We start from the raw sequence: 20,692 nt of genomic DNA, 5'->3' as shown, positions 1-20,692 counted from the left end.
TTTGCCGTGGCTTTCTTTCGCAATGTTCCCTGCACTTGGAGATGATGTCGGACCAGTTTCCTACTGAAAGGTCTAAGGTGGCCTTCGTAGTCAGCCTTCTGTCTGGGAAAGCTCTGTCATGGGCCACACCGCTCTGGGACCGCAATGACCCCGTCACTGCCTCTGTACACTCCTTCTTCACGGAGATTCGAAGTGTCTTTGAGGAACCTGTGCGAGCCTCTTCTGCTGAGACTGCCCTGCTGAACCTGGTCCAGGGTAATTCTTCTGTTGGCGAGTATGCCATCCAATTCCGTACTCTTGCCTCCGAATTATCCTGGAATAATGAGGCCCTCTGCGCGACCTTTAAAAAAGGCCTATCCAGCAACATTAAAGATGTGCTGGCCGCACGAGAAATTCCTGCTAACCTGCATGAACTTATTCATCTGGCCACCCGCATTGACATGTGTTTTTCCGAAAGGCGTCAGGAGCTCCGCCAGGATATGGACTTTGTTCGCACGAGGCGTTTTCTCTCCCCGGCTCCTCTCTCCTCTGTTCCTCTGCAATCCGTTCCTGTGCCTCCCGCCGTGGAGGCTATGCAAGTTGACCGGTCTCGCTTGACACCTCAAGAGAGGACACAACGCCACATGGAGAATCTGTGCCTGTACTGTGCCGGTACCGAACACTTCTTGAAGGATTGTCCTATCCGTCCTCCCCGCCTGGAAAGACGTACGCTGACTCCGCACAAAGGTGAGACAGTTCTTGATGTCAACTCTGCTTCTCCACGCCTTACTGTGCCTGTGCGGATATCTTCTTCTACCTTCTCCTTCTCTACTATGGCCTTCTTGGATTCCGGATCTGCAGGAAATTTTATTTTGGCCTCTCTCATCAACAAGTTCAACATCCCGGTGACCAGTCTCGCCAGACCCCTCTACATCAATTCTGTTAACAATGAAAGATTGGACTGTACCGTGCGTTACCGCACGGAACCTCTCCTAATGGGCATCGGACCTCATCACGAAAAAATTTAATTTTTGGTCCTCTCCAACTGCACTTCCGAAATTCTTCTTGGATTACCGTGGCTTCAACGCCATTCCCCAACCCTTGATTGGTCCACAGGAGAAATCAAGAATTGGGGTACTTCTTGTCTCAAGGACTGTCTTAAACCGGTTTCCAGTACTCCCTGCCGTGACCCTGTGGTTCCCCCTGTAACCGGTCTTCCTAAGGCTTATATGGACTATGCTGACGTGTTCTGCAAAAAGCAAGCTGAGACTTTACCTCCTCACAGGCCTTATGACTGTCCTATTGACCTCCTCCCGGGTACTACTCCACCCCGGGGCAGAATCTATCCTCTGTCTGCTCCAGAGACTCTTGCCATGTCAGAGTACATCCAGGAAAATTTAAAAAAGGGGTTTATCCGCAAATCCTCCTCTCCTGCCGGAGCTGGATTTTTTTTTGTGTCCAAAAAAGATGGCTCCCTACGTCCTTGCATTGATTACCGCGGACTTAATAAAATCACGGTAAAGAACCGCTACCCCCTACCTCTTATCTCGGAACTCTTTGATCGCCTACAAGGTGCCCACATCTTTACCAAACTGGACTTAAGAGGTGCTTATAATCTCATCCGCATCAGGGAGGGGGACGAATGGAAGACTGCATTTAACACCAGAGATGGACACTTTGAGTATCTGGTCATGCTCTTTGGCCTGTGCAACGCCCCTGCCGTCTTCCAAGACTTTGTTAATGAAATTTTTCGTGATCTCTTATATTCCTGTGTTGTGGTTTATCTGGACGATATTCAGATTTTTTCTGCCAACTTAGAAGAACACCGCCAGCATGTCCGCATGGTTCTTCAGAGACTTCGAGACAATCAACTTTATGCCAAAATGGAGAAATGTCTCTTTGAATGTCAATCTCTTCCTTTCCTAGGATACTTGGTTTCTGGCCAGGGACTACAAATGGACCCAGATAAACTAGCTGCTGTATTAGATTGGCCACGCCCCTCCGGACTCCGTGCTATCCAACGTTTTTTGGGGTTCGCCAATTATTACAGACAATTTATTCCACACTTTTCCACTATTGTGGCTCCTATCGTGGCTTTAACCAAGAAAAATGCCAATCCCAAGTCCTGATCTCCCCAAGCGGAAGACGCATTTAAACATCTCAAGTCTGCCTTTTCTTCTGCTCCCGTGCTCTCCAGACCTGACCCATCTAAACCCTTTCTATTGGAGGTAGATGCCTCCTCAGTGGGAGCTGGAGCTGTCCTTCTACAAAAAAATTCTTCCGGGCATGCTGTTACTTGTGGTTTTTTTTCTAGGACCTTCTCTCCGGCGGAGAGAAACTACTCCATCGGGGATCGAGAACTACTGGCCATTAAATTGGCGCTTGAGGAATGGAGGCATCTGCTGGAGGGATCAAAATTTCCAGTTATCATATACACTGATCACAAGAATCTCTCCTATCTCCAGTCTGCCCAACGGCTGAACCCTCGCCTGGCCAGGTGGTCGTTGTTCTTTGCCCGTTTTAACTTTGAAATTCATTTTCGCCCTGCCAACAAGAACATTAGGGCCGATGCCCTCTCTCGTTCCTCGGATGCCTCTGAAGTAGAGCTCTCTCCGCAACACATCATTCCTCCTGACTGTCTGATCTCCTCTTCTCCAGCCTCCATCAGGCAAACTCCTCCAGGGAAGACCTTCGTTTCTCCACGCCAGCGTCTCGGGATTCTCAAATGGGGACACTCCTCCCACCTCGCAGGCCATGCGGGCATCAAAAAATCCTTGCAACTCATCTCTCGTTTTTATTGGTGGCCGACTCTGGAAACGGATGTTGTTGATTTTGTGCGGGCCTGTACTGTCTGTGCCCGGGATAAGACTCCTCGCCAGAAGCCTGCTGGTCTCCTTCATCCTCTGCCTGTCCCCGAACAGCCTTGGTCACTGATTGGTATGGACTTTATCACAGACTTACCCCCATCCCGTGGCAACACAGTTGTTTGGGTGGTCGTTGATCGATTTTCCAAGATGGCACATTTTATTCCTCTTCCTGGTCTTCCTTCAGCGCCTCAGTTGGCAAAACAATTTTTTGTACACATTTTTCGTCTTCACGGTTTGCCCACGCAGATCGTCTCGGATAGAGGCGTCCAATTTGTGTCTAAATTCTGGAGGGCCCTCTGTAAACAGCTCAAGATTAAACTAAACTTCTCTTCTTCTTATCATCCCCAATCCAATGGGCAAGTAGAAAGAATTAATCAGGTCCTGGGTGACTATTTACGGCATTTTGTTTCCTCCCGCCAGGATGACTGGGCAGATCTTCTACCATGGGCCGAATTCTCATACAACTTCAGAATCTCCGAGTCTTCTGCTAAGTCCCCATTTTTCGTGGTGTACGGCCGTCACCCTCTTCCCCCCCTCCCTACCCCCTTGCCCTTTGGTTTGCCCGCTGTGGATGAAGTGACTAGTGATCTTTCCACCATATGGAAAGAGACCCAAAATTCTCTTTTACAGGCTTCATCCCGGATGAAAAGATTTGCCGATAAGAAAAGAAGAGCTCCCCCCATTTTTGCTCCCGGAGACAAGGTATGGCTCTCCGCTAAATATGTCCGCTTTCGTGTCCCCAGTTACAAACTGGGACCACGCTATCTTGGTCCTTTCAAAGTCTTGTGCCAGATTAACCCTGTCTCTTACAAACTCCTTCTTCCTCCTTCTCTTCGTATTCCCAATGCCTTCCATGTCTCTCTCCTTAAACCACTCATCATTAACCGCTTCTCTCCCAAACTTGTTTCTCCCACTCCTGTTTCCGGTTCTTCTGACGTCTTCTCCGTGAAGGAGATTCTGGCCTCCAAGACGGTCAGAGGAAAAAAAAAATTTTGGGTGGATTGGGAGGGCTGTGGCCCAGAAGAGAGATCCTGGGAACCTGAGGACAACATCCTGGACAAAAGTCTTATCCTCAGGTTCTCAGGCTCCAAAAAGAGGGGGAGACCCAAGGGGGGTGTACTGTTACGCCGAGCGCTCCGGGTCCCCGCTCCTCCCCGGAGCGCTCGCAGCGTTCTCTCATTCGCAGCGCCCCGGTCAGACCTGCTGACCGGGTGCGCTGCTATATTACTCCCAGCCGGGATGCGATTCGCGATGCCGGACGCGCCCGCTCGCGATGCGCATCTCGGCTCCCGTACCTGACCCGTTCCCCGTCTGTGTTGTCCCGGCACGCGCGGCCCCGCTCCTTAGGGCGCGCGCGCGCCGGGTCTCTGCCATTTAAAGGGCCGCTGCGCCACTGATTGGCGCAGCAGGCCTAATCAGTATTCTCACCTGTGCACTTCCTACTTATACCTCACTTCCCCTGCACTCCCTCGCCGGATCTTGTTGCCATTGTGCCAGTGAAAGCGTTTCTTTGTGTGTTCCTAGCCTGTGTTCCAGACCTCCTGCCGTTGCCCCTGACTACTATCCTTGCTGCCTGCCCTGACCTTCTGCTACGTCCGACCTTGCTCTTGTCTACTCCCTTGTACCGCGCCTATCTTCAGCAGTCAGAGAGGTTGAGCCGTTGCTGGTGGATACGACCTGGTTGCTACCGCCGCTGCAAGACCATCCCGCTTTGCGGCGGGCTCTGGTGAATACCAGTAGCAACTTAGAACCGGTCCACCAGCACGGTCCACGCCAATCCCTCTCTGGCACAGAGGATCCACCTCCAGGCAGCCGAATCGTGACAACAGCTTCCTATACTTTACATTGCACGGATCCCTCAACATACGATGGATTCGACAAACGATGGGTCATTTGGAACAAATTACCATCGGATGTTGAGGGATCACTGTATCTGATTATATAGCAGTCACAGCGTGCAGCTCTCATATTTAGCTAATCTTATAGGCAGATAATACTGCCACACCAGGACCATTATCACTGTACCATGACTGAATAATGTTACTATACTAAAAAAAGAACTATACAAAGACCAATATTACCCCCTTAACGACAATGGACGTTAATGTACATCATGGTACCGTGGTACTTAACTCACCATGACGTACATTTACGCTTCGCCATGACCGCAAGCACTGTTCCGGTGCTCGCGGTCATGGCGGAGCGTAAATGTACGTCATGGTGAGTTAAGTACCACGGTACAATGCAGCCTGGGACCCGTCGGTAATGGCGGACATCCGCCATCGCGCGAATGTCCACATTAACCCCCCAGAATATGTGATCACTACAGATCATGGCATCTGCGGCAGTACGGTACTTTAAATGGATGATTGGATCGCCCACAGCGCTGCCGCAGGGATCCGATCATCCAGCATGGCATTCGGAGGTCCCCTCACCTGCCTACGGCCGTCCCCCGGGGTTTTCTGCTCTGGTCTGAGATCGAGCAGACCAGAGCAGAAGATCCCCGATAACACTGATCAGTGCTATGCCCTATGCATAGCACTGAATAGTATTAGCAATCAAATGATTGCTAAAAATAGTCCCCTATGGGCACTATTAAATTGTAAAAAAAAAATAAGTTAAAGTAAAAAAAATTGAAAAATCCCCTCCCCCAATAAAAAGGTAAAACGTCCGTTTTTCCCATTTTACCCCCCAAAAAGCGTAAAAAAAAATTAATACACATATTTGGTATTGCCACATGCGTAAAAAAGTCTGAACTATTAAAATATATTGTTAATTATCCCGTACGATGAACGGCATAAATGTAAAAAATTGCTTCTTTTTTGCAACATTTTATTCCAAAAAAAATTTATAAAAAATTTATAAAAAGTAAAACCAAGGCAAAAGTGGTACTGATAAAAACTACAGATCATGGTGCAAAAAATTAGCCCTCATATCGCCCCATATAAGGAAAAGTTAGAAAGTTATAGGTGGTCAAAATAGGGCAATTTCAAACACTAATTTTGTTAAAATGGTTTGAGATTTTTTTTAAGCGGTACAATCATAGAAAAGCATATAACATGGGTATCATTTTAATTGTATTGTAAAAAACTTTTTTTTATATCAACTGGCTCCAGAAAGTTAAACAGATTAGTAAATTACTTCTATAAAAAAAATCATAATCCTTCAAATAGTTATCAGCTGCTGAAGTTGAGTTGCTCTCTTCTTTCTAACAACAGTGCTCTCTGCTGACACCTCTGCTTGTCTCAGGAAATGTACGATACATTAGAGGTTTTCTATGGGGATTTCTCCTACTCTGGACAGTTCCTGAGACAAGCAGAGATGTCAGCCGAGAGCAGAAAAGAACAACTCAACTTCAGCAGCTGATAACTACTGGAAGGATTAAGATTTTTTAATAGAAGTAATTTACAAATCTGTTTAACTTTCTGGACCCAGTTGATTTAAAAAAAAAAAAAAGTATTTTCCTGGAATACCCCTTTAACCCCTTAAGGACCAAGGACGTACCGGTACGTCCTTGGTCCTGCTCTTCTGATATAACGCGGGGTTACACAGTAACCCCGCGTCATATCATGGCGGGCCCGGCATCATAGTGAAGCCGGGACCCGCCTCTAATAGCGCGCAGCGCCGATCGCGGCGCCGCGCGCTATTAACCCTTTAGCCGCGCGCTCAAAGCTGAGCCGCGCGGCTAAAAGTGAAAGTGAAAGTTCCCGGCTAGCTCAGTCGGGCTGTTCGGGATAGCCGCGGCTAATCGCGGCATCCCGAACAGCTGACAGGACAGCGGGAGGGCCCCTTCCTGCCTCCTCGCTGTCCGATCGCCGAATGACTGCTCAGTGCCTGAGATCCAGGCATGAGCAGTCATGCGGCAGAATCGCTGATCACTGGTTTCTTATGAGAAACCAGTGATCAACATAGAAGATCAGTGTGTGCAGTGTTATAGGTCCCTATGGGACCTATAACACTGCACAAAAAAAGTGAAAAAAAAAAGTGAATAAAGATCATTTAACTCCTCCCCTATTAAAAGTTTGAATCACCCCCCTTTTCCAATAAAAAAAAAAACACAGTGTAAATAAAAATTAAAATAAACATATGTGGTATCACCGCGTGCGGAAATGTCCGAATTATAAAAATATATCATTAATTAAACCGCTCGGTCAATGGCGTGCGCGCAAAAAAATTCCAAAGTCCAAAATAGTGAATTTTTGGTCACTTTTTATATCATTTAAAAATGAATAAAAAGTGATCAATAAGTCCTATCAATGCAAAAATGGTACCGTTAAAAACTTCAGATCACGGCGCAAAAAATGAGCCCTCATACCGCCCCATACACGGAAAAATAAAAAAGTTATAGGGGTCAGAAGATGACAATTTTAAACGTATTAATTTTCTTGCATGTAGTTATGATTTTTTCCAGAAGTCCGACAAAATCAAACCTATATAAGTAGGGTATCATTTTAATCGTATGGACCTACAGAATACATATCAGGTGTCATTTTTACCGAAAAATGTACTACGTAGAAACGGAAGCCCCCAAAAGTTACAAAACAGCGTTTTTTTTTCAATTTTGTCGCACAATGATTTTTTTTCCCGCTTCACCATAGATTTTTGGGCAAAATGACTGACGTCATTACAAAGTAGAATTGGTGGCGCAAAAAATAAGCCATCATATGGATTTTTAGGTGTAAATTTGAAAAAGTTATGATTTTTTAAAGGCAAGGAGCAAAAAACGAAAATGCAAAAACGGAAAAACCTCCGGTCCTTAAGGGGTTAAAGCAAATCCTCTATCCCCAGGATAAGTGTGTGATTGCGGGAACGCGCCCCCCCCCCCCCCCCTCCCTGCAATCTTCAGCACGGGACTTATCCAGTCCTGCTGAGCGCTCTGGCATGCACCTTTTCAGACATACTAGTCATGGCAGTGAGGGCCTGTTAAGCAAATCACTGTCCAGTGATTGACGTGGGTAGTCACTGCCAAGAACAGTTCATTTCTGTAGGGCCTTGTACTGAATATCTTGGGGGGTCCTAGCTTTTGGACCCCCCTGCAATCACACACCTGTGGATAGGGGATACGTTTTTCATGGTTGCTGCCCAAACATCTTTGGTTATTCATTTTCCATCACCATCAGCCTATACAAACTGCCCATTTTACTGCTACACCCAATTTAGTGCCTGCTGCTGCCCCATTTCCCCCAACTAATGTACTTGCTGTGTTGTGTATTGTCCCCAAATACAGTACTACAGAAATACTATTGTCACAATTATAGTAACTCTCCAAAAATAATGCCACACTCACTGAGCCCTTAAAATGTCAGATGGCTAGTGTAGGGCTGGGTCCACAGAGATTCTGAGTGCAGTAAACACCGACTGGATCAGTCGCCGCTTGGACCGTGCAGACATTGCAGTTCCCATAGACAGTGTCTGCTTTGTGGATTTCGCTCAAAGAATGAACAAGTTAATTCTTTTGGCAGCGGAATTTAAGCGACGTAATGTCTGCTGCTGAAATTCTGTAGTGTAAATCTGCCAGCAATGGGATTCTGCCGATCCTGAATTTCTTACCTGTTAAACAATGTAAAAGCGGAATACCGTTTTACAAATTCCATTGAGTGAACCTGGCCTTAGGGTATGTTCACACAGAGGAATTGGCGAGGAATTTTCGGTTAAAAATTTCACCGCTAAATTACCTTTTTATTTTCACGTGGAAACAGCGTGGAATTGACGCTGAATTCAGTGCGGAATGTAGGAGGAAACTGTTTGTTTTTTTTTTGCACAGAACTTCCGCGCAAATTCCATGTGAATTCCGCACAAATTCAGCTCAAATTCTATGCAAAAATGCAGTCGGCAGGAAAAAAATAAATAACATTGCAGTCTATGGGGATTTACATGCAGATTCCGCCAGAAGAAAGAAAATGTTCATTCTTATACCCCATTTTTGTAAACAGAAATGTTTTATAAGTGCGCATCTACATTTTCAAGTGATGGCCCTCCGTAAAAAGAAATACAAAACAACATAGGCTTCACTGCAACTATTCAGCATTACGGATTTGCATCACAATTTTGCTGGCAGGATTAAACACTATGAGCCGATTTGTATATTTAGCTATACTGCCATCTAGTGAGTAGTAAGTAGTACTGTTAAGTAGAACAGTAACACAAGCACAATTTTTCTTTTCAAAGAATGACTCCAAAGTATTTTTTAATTTCATTATAACACAATATCCTGCTATATTTTCTTCACTGCGATCTTCCTTTCTACATGTTCTGATGCCTCCTTGTCCCCAGAAGTCAGTAAGTCAAAGCAATGTATAGCTGACCTATTGTGTGTGCCAGAAGCCACATTAGTAAGGCTGGGTTCACATATGTCTGGCATGCCAGCCTAAAACTCAACACAACTGATGCTACAACTGATGACAACGTGCATCAGTTGTCATCAGTTGTGTAGCATCCAACATCCATTATTGCCTTAATGCCAGATGGGGAAACGCAGCAAGATGCATTTCCCTGTCCGGCCTGTCTATCTATCAGGCATTCATTTTGAGACACTGGATAAATGTGAACTGTCCCATTCAAAGTAATGAGTTCAGTTCTAGTATCAGTTTCCCTCCTTCGCTTTTTGGCAAGCAATGGAGGGAAAAGATGGCGGACGCTGTACATATGTGGATGAGCCCTTAATAAGCCATGTTACACTAATTTCATGACCAACCTTTCTCCTGAGTTGCAAAACATCATTAGAAAAATAGAAAAAGATGTGATTGGTCGTCAAACGAGCATTTGTCAGATAATCACTGAGCCCTTAACAAAAAACATCCAGTGTAAAAAGGCTTTAAAGTGTTAATGTAATTTGTAATTTTAAAAATCTTTTGCCACTTCCAGGCTTGGTGCTCAATCTATATCATTGCAGGAGACAGGCTACATTATAAGTTAAAAAAAAAGCTGAGCTGTCAGAAAAGAATAAACAGCTGAAAACTGACATCAGAAATCTGGAGAAAATTAGAACTTTTATTTTAGAGAATAGTGAACCATTTAAAGGAAATCTGTAATCAGTCAGGTGACACTCTGGTGCTCTAGTTCTTCTGCAATCTTGCACTGTATCTTTTGCTCTGGGTCCGACTTTGAGCTTGGGTGGAGCGTTGTGACGTCACCACTGCTATTCTCTGCAGGGTCAGCATCACGAAGCTCCACTCAAGTCAGCCCTGAAATGGAAGATACGGCAGAAGATTGCGCAACCAGAACACAGAATGGTACCGGGTAAGTATGGTTGTCATCAGTGTCACCTGCACTACCCATCTGTACCAACAGGTTAGTGCAGAGGAAACTGATGACAGATTACCTTTAAGGAAAATGTTTAAACGAAAAGGACAGAAGGCTAAGGGGGCTTAAAGGGGTACTCCGGTGCTTAGACATCTTATCCCCTATCCCAAGGATAGGGGATAAGATGCCTGATCGCGGGAGTCCCGCTGCTGGGGACCCATGTGATCTTGCACGCGGCACCCCGTTTGTAATCAGTCCCCGGAGCGTGTTCGCTCCGGGTCTGATTACCGGCGACCACAGGGCCGACGGCGTGTGACGTCATGCCTCCGCCCCCATGTGATGTCAAGCTGCGCCCCTCAATGCAAGCCTACGGGAGGGGGCGTGATAGCTGTCACGCCCCCTCCCATAAACTTGCATTGAGGGGCGGAGCGTGAGGTCACACGGGGGCGGAGGCGTGACGTCACACGCCGCCGGCCCCGTGATCGACAGTAATCAGACTCGGAGAGAACACACTCCGGGGACTGATTACAAACGGGGTGCCGCGTGCAAGATCACGGGGGTCCCCAGCGGCGGGACTCCCGCGATCAGGCATCTTATCCCCTATCCTTTGGATAGGGGATAAGATGTCTAAGCACCGGAGAACCCCTTTAAGTCAAAGAGTCGGGTGGAGAAGGTAGGAAACACTGGAGAGGAGGATAATGTTGAGCCATATCCACCCGGGTTTTTGTAACAACAGAGCCCACACATGGGCTCCCTGCAGGGCAAGCAGTGATGTCATCTAGCTATGGCTTTGGTGGTTTGGGGAAAGAATGCAACACCATTTACCAGGGAGGGGCTTTGATGGCCCAGATTCACTGGCGAACGGTGGCCGAGGATACACAACCCATATATGTTCCAGAACACACTAGTCCAGCCAAGATAAAGGAGGGAATTGATGTAGGAGTAAATAGAGGAGTGAATGTTGGGAATTTTCTGGGGATTTTTTATGGGCTGTAGCACAGCTGGAGGTATGGGGGAGCACTTCTGCTAAAATGAGTGACAAATAGTTTGAGTATGGATTCTGTGGAGAAGGGTGGTAAATGGGGCACAGATTAGTTGTGGAGACATAGGGCTTGGTCAAGTTGCCCACTCAGCGGTTGCAGCACTAGTAGGCAGGTACTGTTGAGGCACCTTCCTTGTCCTCTGGCTCTAGGGGTGGCAATTTGCCATCCTGGATGCCTTAATGAGAGGTGAGAGATCAATAAATGTAGAGGGTAGGGAGGTTGATCTACCCTTCTGGTGTTTTAGCCTTCTGGGAGGAAAGAGGTAGTGAAACCATGTGGTCTCTCCCAACAGCTGGACCAAGTGGTATCCAAATGAATGTGGTCCGTCTGAGGTGGAAAGGCAGTGACAATTGTCCTCCAAGATCTAAAACTGTTGAGTTTCTGCTGAAGTTGGGCTTTAAAGGGGTACTCCGGTGCTAAGACATCTTATCCCCTATCCAAAGGATAGGGGATAAGATGCCTGATCGCGGGGGTCCCGTCGCTAGGGACCCCCGTGATCTTTCATGCAGCACCCCGTTACCATCAGCCCCCGGAGGATGTTCGCTCCAGGTCTGATGACTGCTGATCACAGGCTCCGCCCCTGTGTGACATCAGGCTCCGTCCCCTCAATTACATCACAGCTGTCACGCCCCCTCCCATATGTGGAGCCTTGATATATTCATATGGTCCCTCTGCGTTCGACATCAGCTTTGTTTAGCTGGTAGGGGTTGAGCTCTTCTGGACAAATTATATACTGGTAATAAAAAAATCTTGCCTGGGGAGACTTTGCCATTCATGTGGTGTCTCACCAAAACAACGTCAAGAGGGTGACCGTAACAAATAACTCCCTTGTATTGACATCATGAAGTGGTTATGTCAGTAAGAAGTGCTGGAGGTCCCCAAAAAAACAGGGATGAATATGGCATCTGGTCAGGGGCCTGGATGTTTATAGTCAAGCTTAAGCATTCAGGAAACACAGTAACTCACAGAGCATAGGATTGTATCCAGATCTTCTACCAAGGTCAGCCAAAGCTCTGTCACAGATGTGACGACCCCACACATTTAAGTGCTAGTTGTACTGTGCAAAAGTGCACTCTGTGAGGGGTAATAGGCCATCTTGCTGCATCCTGTGTGGATATCAGGTGTCACCAGTGTGGTGACTTAGGTCGCCCATTCAGTCACTGCTCTCATTCCTTTAGTGATTGTTGCACCAGTAAGAGAAAGTTACATAATGTGACTCCCATCTGATGCGTTCTCTAATCACAGTAATTCACTTTCACTTTTTTTGATCTGCAGTATACAGGATCTTAGTCTGCCACAACCAGGCTCTTGATCCGCTGAAACAAGGCTCTTGGTGCGCTCTTGGTCTGCAGAACCCAAGGCCTTGGTTCATCGCATCCAGGCTCTTGATCTGATGCACCAAAGACCTTGATTCGCCAAATTCAGGGCCTTTTACCACCACACCAAGGTTCTTGATCCACCACACCTACGTTCTTGATCACCAACACTTATTTACTTTGTATTAATATGGTAGTATTATCCAGTCACTATGTGGTGATGATCTGTAGTCGGTTTGGCAGAATTATTTGTCCCATGTATAGTGGTGTTATTTGCCTGTGTATAGTGTTTTTTTTATTTTATAGCAGTATGATGGTGTTAGGCTGGGTTCACATACTGTATATCAGCTTTCCAGCATGGTTTCCCTCCAGCGTGCACCTATGCCGGATGCCGGACCTATGTGAACACATGTGAGTAGTAATATGTTGTCCCTGTGTAGATAACAAACATATTATTTTAATTACCATTATCTCACCGAAACATTTTACTTTTCTGTCTACAATAGTTTCTTGAGGCAGTTGATGAATTTGTCTCACGGGCAAGTCAAGCTGCCAGTTTAGATCACTTTTTAGGGCTGATAGGAGTTAGCTGGAGATAGCATGTAAATTACATCTCTTGCACCAAATTTGGGACACTCATACAAAAAGATGTACATGATAAACCACTAACAATTGCACAAAGAACTCTAAATGAGGCCACTAAATGGTAATATATTTTTAACGTTGTAAATAAATTGTCTCACGAAAGGTCGCACGGAACCAGCCCACAGCATTTCATGCGACAAATTTAGACTCAAAAAAAGATCTAAACAGTTTGAGCCATTCCCCTATAATCTTTACTTTATACCAATACCATTTTGGTATTGACTGAACTTCCTGATGGCTTTTGATTACATTTTTTGTGGGATGTGATCTAACCAAAATACAACAGTTCTGGCGTTTGGTATTTTATTTATGTTTACACCATCCACTGTGCAGTTACATTACCTTTATATCTAAATGGTTCAGACATTTCCACACATAACATTACCAAATTTGTGGGGAGGGGGGGGGCTTGAGGTGAGTAGCTGGTCTAGTCTAGCATTTTTCCCCCACACACAAGTCTTCCCTCTGATCCTGGGACATCTCCCAGAATCAGAATTAAAGCTCTTGTGGGGGCTCACTCTGTGACTCTCTGTACTGGTAACCACACAACACAGTAATTAGATTTTTCGTGGTTGTGGGTTGGCCACAGCAATCTGGTAACAGACTTGCATGTTATGCCAACCCAGGCCTCCCCGGGGGCAAGTCAGTCTGCAAAGCCCAACAACCAAGATTTTCTCTCTCATGACCCGCACTGTGACTTGAAGTACAACACAGTAAAATAGAAAACACTTATTTACAACAAAACCAAGTCAAACTAAAGGGAAGGAGGGCCTATCTCAGGCTCATGTAAGCAGCCAGGACTGGAAAAGCACAGGAAACACTCATTATAAAATGGGGTGGGGAGTAGTGCTTAGTCTTATTGGCCCACAACTTGAGCTGGGTACCCTATTTACTGAACTAGAAAATATAGGAGAGGAGGGGGGGAGGGAACACAATGTGGGAGGTGAAAAGGTTAGCAGCAGGGGCCGGGGGAAGATATCAGTTAATTCCTGTACACCCCAGTCTGTGGCCCCTTCCTAAGACAGTACAGGGCCCACTAGAGTGAACGCTGCAATCTCACTTCTAGCACTCACAGACAAACTGTACTGGAAGAAAAAAAAACTGATATAGTATGTGGACAGGGCTTCTATGAAGGTGTAGCCTGCACATGGGTGGGCACAATGGGGCCCCATAATCTTCTATTTCCTGGGGGCCCTATGAGTGGTCAGTTCACCCCTGACTGGAACTTATGAATTGATCATCTACATCAGACTTTTTCACACCAGTTTTATGTGACTAATTTGCATGATGAATTTTACTGGATTTATTTAGCATGAATTGCTTTATTTTATATAAATTGCTTTATTCATAGGCAGATGTATTGCATATTTATCTGCTTATGGCTATGTCAATTAATTGATTTCTTTCTTTCTTTACCTTTTAACCCATAGAGGACACAAGGCGTACAGATATGACCTGGACACCTGGTACAGGATCTACCTGTATGCCCTGAGTCCCGCTGCAGTTATGAAGCGAGCGGAGGAGCTGCACTCGTATCATAGATCACGGGTTCCGACTGCTACCAGCAGCCAGGGGCCTGCTGGTAATGGCGGACAACAGTGACCGCGCAGATGTCTGCCATGATGAATACTTATGCCGTGATGAATACAGATGCCGTGATGAATACTTATTATGACATCTGCGATATTTTCTGTGGCTGATCTGATCGCCCATGAAACGGCCGCAGGGTTTCAGATCAGCCAAGATGGTGGCCGGAGGTCTTCTTACCTGCCGTCATCATGAGGTCTTCTTCTCTGGTCTGACTTTAAACAGACTTTTAGTATTTTTCTTTACCTGCTCTGGCCGACCCCCGCAACGGGAGCCGACCAGAGCAGATAATCGCATGTTTTCCTGGGGGCCGCATCGCTATATCGCACTGCTTTTGCGATATTTCGTGCAGCCCGGCCGGGAACTCTGCAATTCTACCCCGAGCGTGACTCGGGGTTACCGATCCTGGCAGGGAAAATTAACCCAGAGTCACGCTCGGGAATACCGCTCAGGAGGTTAAACAAGTCAAAATGAGGCTCAGTAGTGTGTGTGGCCTCCACGTGCCCGTATGACCTCCCTGCAACACGCTGCACAGTCTGTGGTGGATGGAGCGAGACATGATGTCCCAGATGTGCTCAATCGGATTCAGGTCTGGGGAATGGGCGGGCCAGTCCATAGCATCAATCCCTTCCTCTTGCAGGAACTGCTGACACACTCCAGCCACATGAGCTCTAGCATTGTCTTGCATTAGGAGGAACCCAAGGCCAACCGCACCAGCATATGATTTCACAAGGGGTCTGAGGATCTCATCTTGATACCTAAAGGCAGTCAGGCTACCTCTGGCAAGCACATGGAGGGCTATGCGGCCTCCCAAAGAAATGCCACCCCACACCATTACTGACTCACCGCCAAACCGGTCATGCTGAAGGATGTTGCAGGCAGCAGAACCTTCTCCACAGCATCTCCAGACTCTGTCACGGCTGTCACATGTGCTCAGTGAGAACCTGCTTTCATCCTTGAAGAGCACAGGGCACCAGTGGCAAATTTGCCAATCTTGGTGTTCTCTGGCAAATGCCAAACGTCCTGCATCCCTGGATCAACGTTCTGTCCCTATAAATCTAGTATACATAACCAGCAATGTTATTATTCTCCAAAAATGCATCCAGACCCATTTTAAACTCTTTTACAGAGTTCACCATGACCACCTCCTCAGGCAGAGAATTCCACAGTCTCACTGCTCTTACAGTAAAGAATCCCCGTCTGTGCTGGTGTAGAAACCTTCTTTCCTCTAAAGTTAGAGTATTTCCCCTTGTTATAGATACAGTCCTGGGTATAAATAGATCATGGGAGAGATCTCTGTAGTGCCCCTGATATATTTATATATAGTTATTAGGTCTCCCTTAAGCCTTCTTTTTTCTAAACTAAATAACCCTAATTCTGATAATCTTTCTGGGTACTGTAGTCCTCCCATTCCCCGTATTACTCTGGTTGGCCATCTTTGAACCCTCTCCAGCTCCACTATATCTTTCTTGTACACTGGTGCCCAGTACTGTACACAGTATTCCATGTGTGGTCTGACTAGTCATTTGTACAGAGGTAGAATTATTTCCTTGTCGTGGGCATCTATGCCCCTATTGATGCACCTCATGATTTTATTAGCCTTGGCAGCAGCTTCCCGACACTGGTCACTACAGCTAAATTTACTGTTAACTAATACTCCTAAGTCCTATTCCATGTCAGTCGTCCCAAGCGTTCTCCCATTTAATATATAACCCCAGCCCAGATTTTTCCTCCCCATGTGCATTACCTTACATTTATCAGTGTTGAACCTCATTTGCCACTTCCCAGCCCAAACCTCCAACCTATCCAGATCCATTTGTAACAGTGCACTGTCCTCTATAGTGTTTACCGCTTTACAGAGTTTAGTATCATCTGCAAAGATTGTTACTTTACTATTCAACCCCTCTACAAGGTCATTAATAAATATATTAAAAAGAACAGGACCCAAGACGGACCCCTGTGGTCCCCACTAGTAACAGTCATCCAATCAGAATAAGTACCATTAATAACCACCCTCTGTTTCCTATCACTGAGCCAGTTACTTATCCACTTACACACATTGACTCCCAGCCCAATCCTTCTCATTTTATGCACCAACCTTTTATGAGGCACTGTATCACATGCTTTGGAAAAATCCAGATACATGACATCCAGCGATTGCCCCTGGTCCAGTCTGGAGCTCACCTTCTCATAAAAGCTGATCAGGTTCGTTTGACAGGACCGATCCCTCATAAAGCCATGCTGATATGGAGTCATACATGTATTTTTATCAAGATATTCCAAAATAGCATCTCTTAGAAAACCCTCAAACAACTTACATACAACGGAGGTTAAACTAACAGGCCTATAATTCCCTGCCATATTGGAGTCGGGAAGGAATTTTTACCTCTAGTATGAGGGTTTTTTGCCTTCCTCTGGATAAACTCAGTAGGGACTCATTAGGGATATAGGTTGAACTTGATGGACTCTGGTCTTTTTTCAACCTCATGAACTATGTTACTATGTATGTTACTATGCACAGTGTTGGGCTGTAAGCACAACCCCACCTATGGCCTTCGAGCCCTCATACCACCCTCATGGAGTCTGTTTCTGACCATTTGAGTGGACAAATGCCCATTTGTGTCCTGCTGGAGGTCATTTTGCTGGGCTCTGGCAGTGTTCCTCCTGCTCCTCCTTGCACAAAGGCAGAGGTACCGGTGCTGCTGCTGGGTTGTTGCCCTCCTATGGCCTCATCCACGTCTCCTGATGTACTGGCCTGTCTCTTGGTAGTGTCTGGACACTACGCTGACAGACACAGCAAACCTTCTTGCCACAGCTCGCATTGATGTGCCATCCTGGATGAACTGCACTACCTGAGCCACTTGTGTGGATTGTAGACTCCGTCTCATGATACCACTAGAGTGAAAGCACCGCCAGCATTCAAAAGTGACTGAAACATCAGCCAGGAAGCATAGAAACTGAGAAGTGGTCTGTGGTTACCACCTGCAGAACCACTCCTTTATTGGGGTGTCTTGCTAATAGCCTATAATTTCCACCTGTTGTCTGTTCCATTTGCACAACAGCATGTGAAATTGATTGTCAATCAGTGTTCTTCCTGAGTGGACAGTGTGATTTCACAGAAGTGTGATTGACTTGGAGTTACATTGTGTTGTTTAAGTGTTCCCTTCATTTTTTTGAGCAGTGTACATTTTTATTTTTTTTTATTTTGCCCCACAAAGTTTATTTTTTTTTCCGTTTTTTTCTCATTTCCCTGTATATATTGTGGTGAAATGATTTCTGTCATTACAAAAAAAAAAAAAAAAAAAATTGGTGACGCAAAAAACAAGCCCTCATATGGGTCTGAAGGTGGAAAATTGTTTAGATTTTTCGAAGGCGAGGTGGAAAAGACGAAAGTGCAAAAATGAAAAAAAAAAACTGTGGTCCTTCAGGGGTTAAACGGGCACTGTCACTTTAAAAAAAAACATTTGACTTGTTGTAGGGACATTTCAAAAGTTTTGATCTCTAAAACAAGCAGGAGAGGAGTGATCTTGGCGTAACCACTAGAGATGAGTGAATTTACAGTAAATTCAATTCTTCACGAACTTCTCGGCTCGGCAGTTGATGACTTATCCTGCATAAATGAGTTCAACTTTCAGATGCTCCGGTGGGCTGGAAAAGGTGGATACAGTCCTAGGAGACTCTTTCCTAGGAATGTATCCACCTTTTCCAGCCCACGGGAGCATCTGAAAGCTGAACTCATTTATGCAGGATAAGCCATCAACTGCCGAGCCGAGAAGTTTGTGACGAATCGAATTTACTGTAAATTCGCTCATCTCTAGTAACCACTGTACAACCAATATGGCCCCAGTATTGTCCTAAATAGAACACTGATCTAGGGGGAGATTTATGAAAACCTGTCTCCAGGAAAAGTTGCCCAGTTGCCCATATCAACCAATCAGATCGCTTCTTTCATTTTGCAGCGGCCTTAAAAATGAAAGAAGTGAGCTGATTGGTTGCTATGGGCAACTTTTCCTTTGCACAGGTTTTGATAAATCTCCCCCTAGTTGGCCAGTGGTACGGCTGCTGAAGACCAGTGTTTCCCAATCAATATGCCTCCAGTCCAGTGTTTCCCAACCAGTGTGCCTCCAGCTGTTGCAAAACAGCAGCAGGAGGCACACTGGTTGGGAAACACTGCTCCAGTCCATAGCAACTGATCTGTTCTAACTTTGTAAGCAGAAATCTGATGGGTTGCTATAGGCAACTGCTCTACTTTTGCACCACTTTAGATACAGCCCACATAATATAAAAATTCCCATGACACACCTCTGCCTACCACCAAGACTGGCTGTTAGTCATATGGTAGTAATAGCTGTTATCTGATTGGCTGCTGATAAGCAGTAATGAGATTCGTTAATTTCTAACGATAATTTGTTTTCCCTTAGTCCTAGCAGTAGCACAGATAGGGGTATTCCACCCCCCGCGAACTGGTTAGGAAAGATGGAAGTTTTATTGAACTTAATTAAATAATCAGTGAAAACACACCCACAACACCCTGTATAAGTAAGAGGGTCACCCTCTGTCCCATTGTGTAGTAAAAAGAAGAACTAAAAACAAAGAATAGAAAAAAAATAACTTAACTAGGGAGGGAAAGTTGTGCTACTGTTAGGACTAAGGGAAAACAAATTATTGTTAGAAATTAACGATTCCCTTACGTCCTAACCAGTAGCACAGATGGGGAAATGGCAAGCAGAAACCCTATAAGGGAGGGCTCTCATGCCTGACGGCAGATAATACTGTCCGTCCAAATGAGGAGAAATCGGCCAATCTACTGTCAAGTCTGTAGTGGGTGATAAATGTGGAGAGTGAACTCCAGGATGCAGCTTTGCATATATGTTCCAAGGGAACAAGACTCCTTTCCGCAAAGGAGGTAGATACAGACCTGGTGGAATGAGCTTTTACAAACTCAGGAGGCTCCTTACCTTGGGATACCATGGAAATACGAATGGCATCCTTTACCCATCTACTGATGGAGGGCTTTGAAGCTTTAAGACCTCTCTTGGGTCCTGCAAAGAGAATTAGCAGATTTTCATCCTTCCTAAACTCCAAAGATCTTCTTATATAGATCTGGAGGCATCTCGAGATATCTAGGCAATGAAGAGCCCTATCTTCATTAGAGGATGGAGGAGGAGAAAATACTGGCAGGGATATAACTTGATTTATATTTTGGAATGATGGAACCTTAGGTATAAAGGATGGCATAAATCTGAGTAACACTCGGTCTGGCAAAAATGTAGTATATGGTTCAAGTGCCGAGAGCGCTTGAAGTTCCCCAATCCTCTTGGCTGATGTGATTGCCAGTAAAAAAGTTATTTTAATGGTAACAAATTTCATGTCCACCTCCTCCAATGGCTCAAGGGGGGGAGATGCCAACCCCTTGAGCACCACCGATAAGTCCCATGCTGGGACAGGTTGTATAATTGTAGGTTTTAACTTTGAGGATCCCCTCAAGAATGTTTTGACTAGTGGGTCTTGAGACAATGGTTTATTGAGAAAGGCAGAGATGGCTGATACCTGAACTCTTAGTGTGAAAGGGGATAGATTCTTGTCTAATCCATCCTGAAGAAAGTTGAGGATTGTGGCAACGGCTGGATTCTGTCCAGGAAGTTGTTTCTTGGAGCACCAAGACTGAAAGATTGTCCAGATTCTTTTATAGGCTTTGTTAGTGGACTCCGCTCTGGAATGCGAGAGAGTATTCAAGACCGCACTAGAAAGCCCTTCTAGATGTGGAAGGGACTGGTCAACCTCCAGGCTGTCAGGTTGAACATTTGAAGATTTGAGCAGCTGTGAGTGTCCCCCGACACTAGTGCTTGCTCTGGGGGAAGCCTCCAGAATTGTCCCCGACTCATTTGCAAGAGTTGGGTAAACCAAGCTCTCTTGGGCCAAAATGGAATTATGGCTATGACAGAGGCTTGGTCCTGCCTGATTTTCATCAATACCCTTGGGATCAAGGAAATTGGAGGGAAGATGTAGGCCA

The sequence above is a fragment of the Hyla sarda genome, chromosome 9 (genome assembly GCF_029499605.1).
Source record: "Hyla sarda isolate aHylSar1 chromosome 9, aHylSar1.hap1, whole genome shotgun sequence".
Classification (NCBI taxonomy): Eukaryota; Metazoa; Chordata; class Amphibia; order Anura; family Hylidae; genus Hyla; species Hyla sarda.
Note: the sequence above shows the minus strand (reverse complement) of the source record.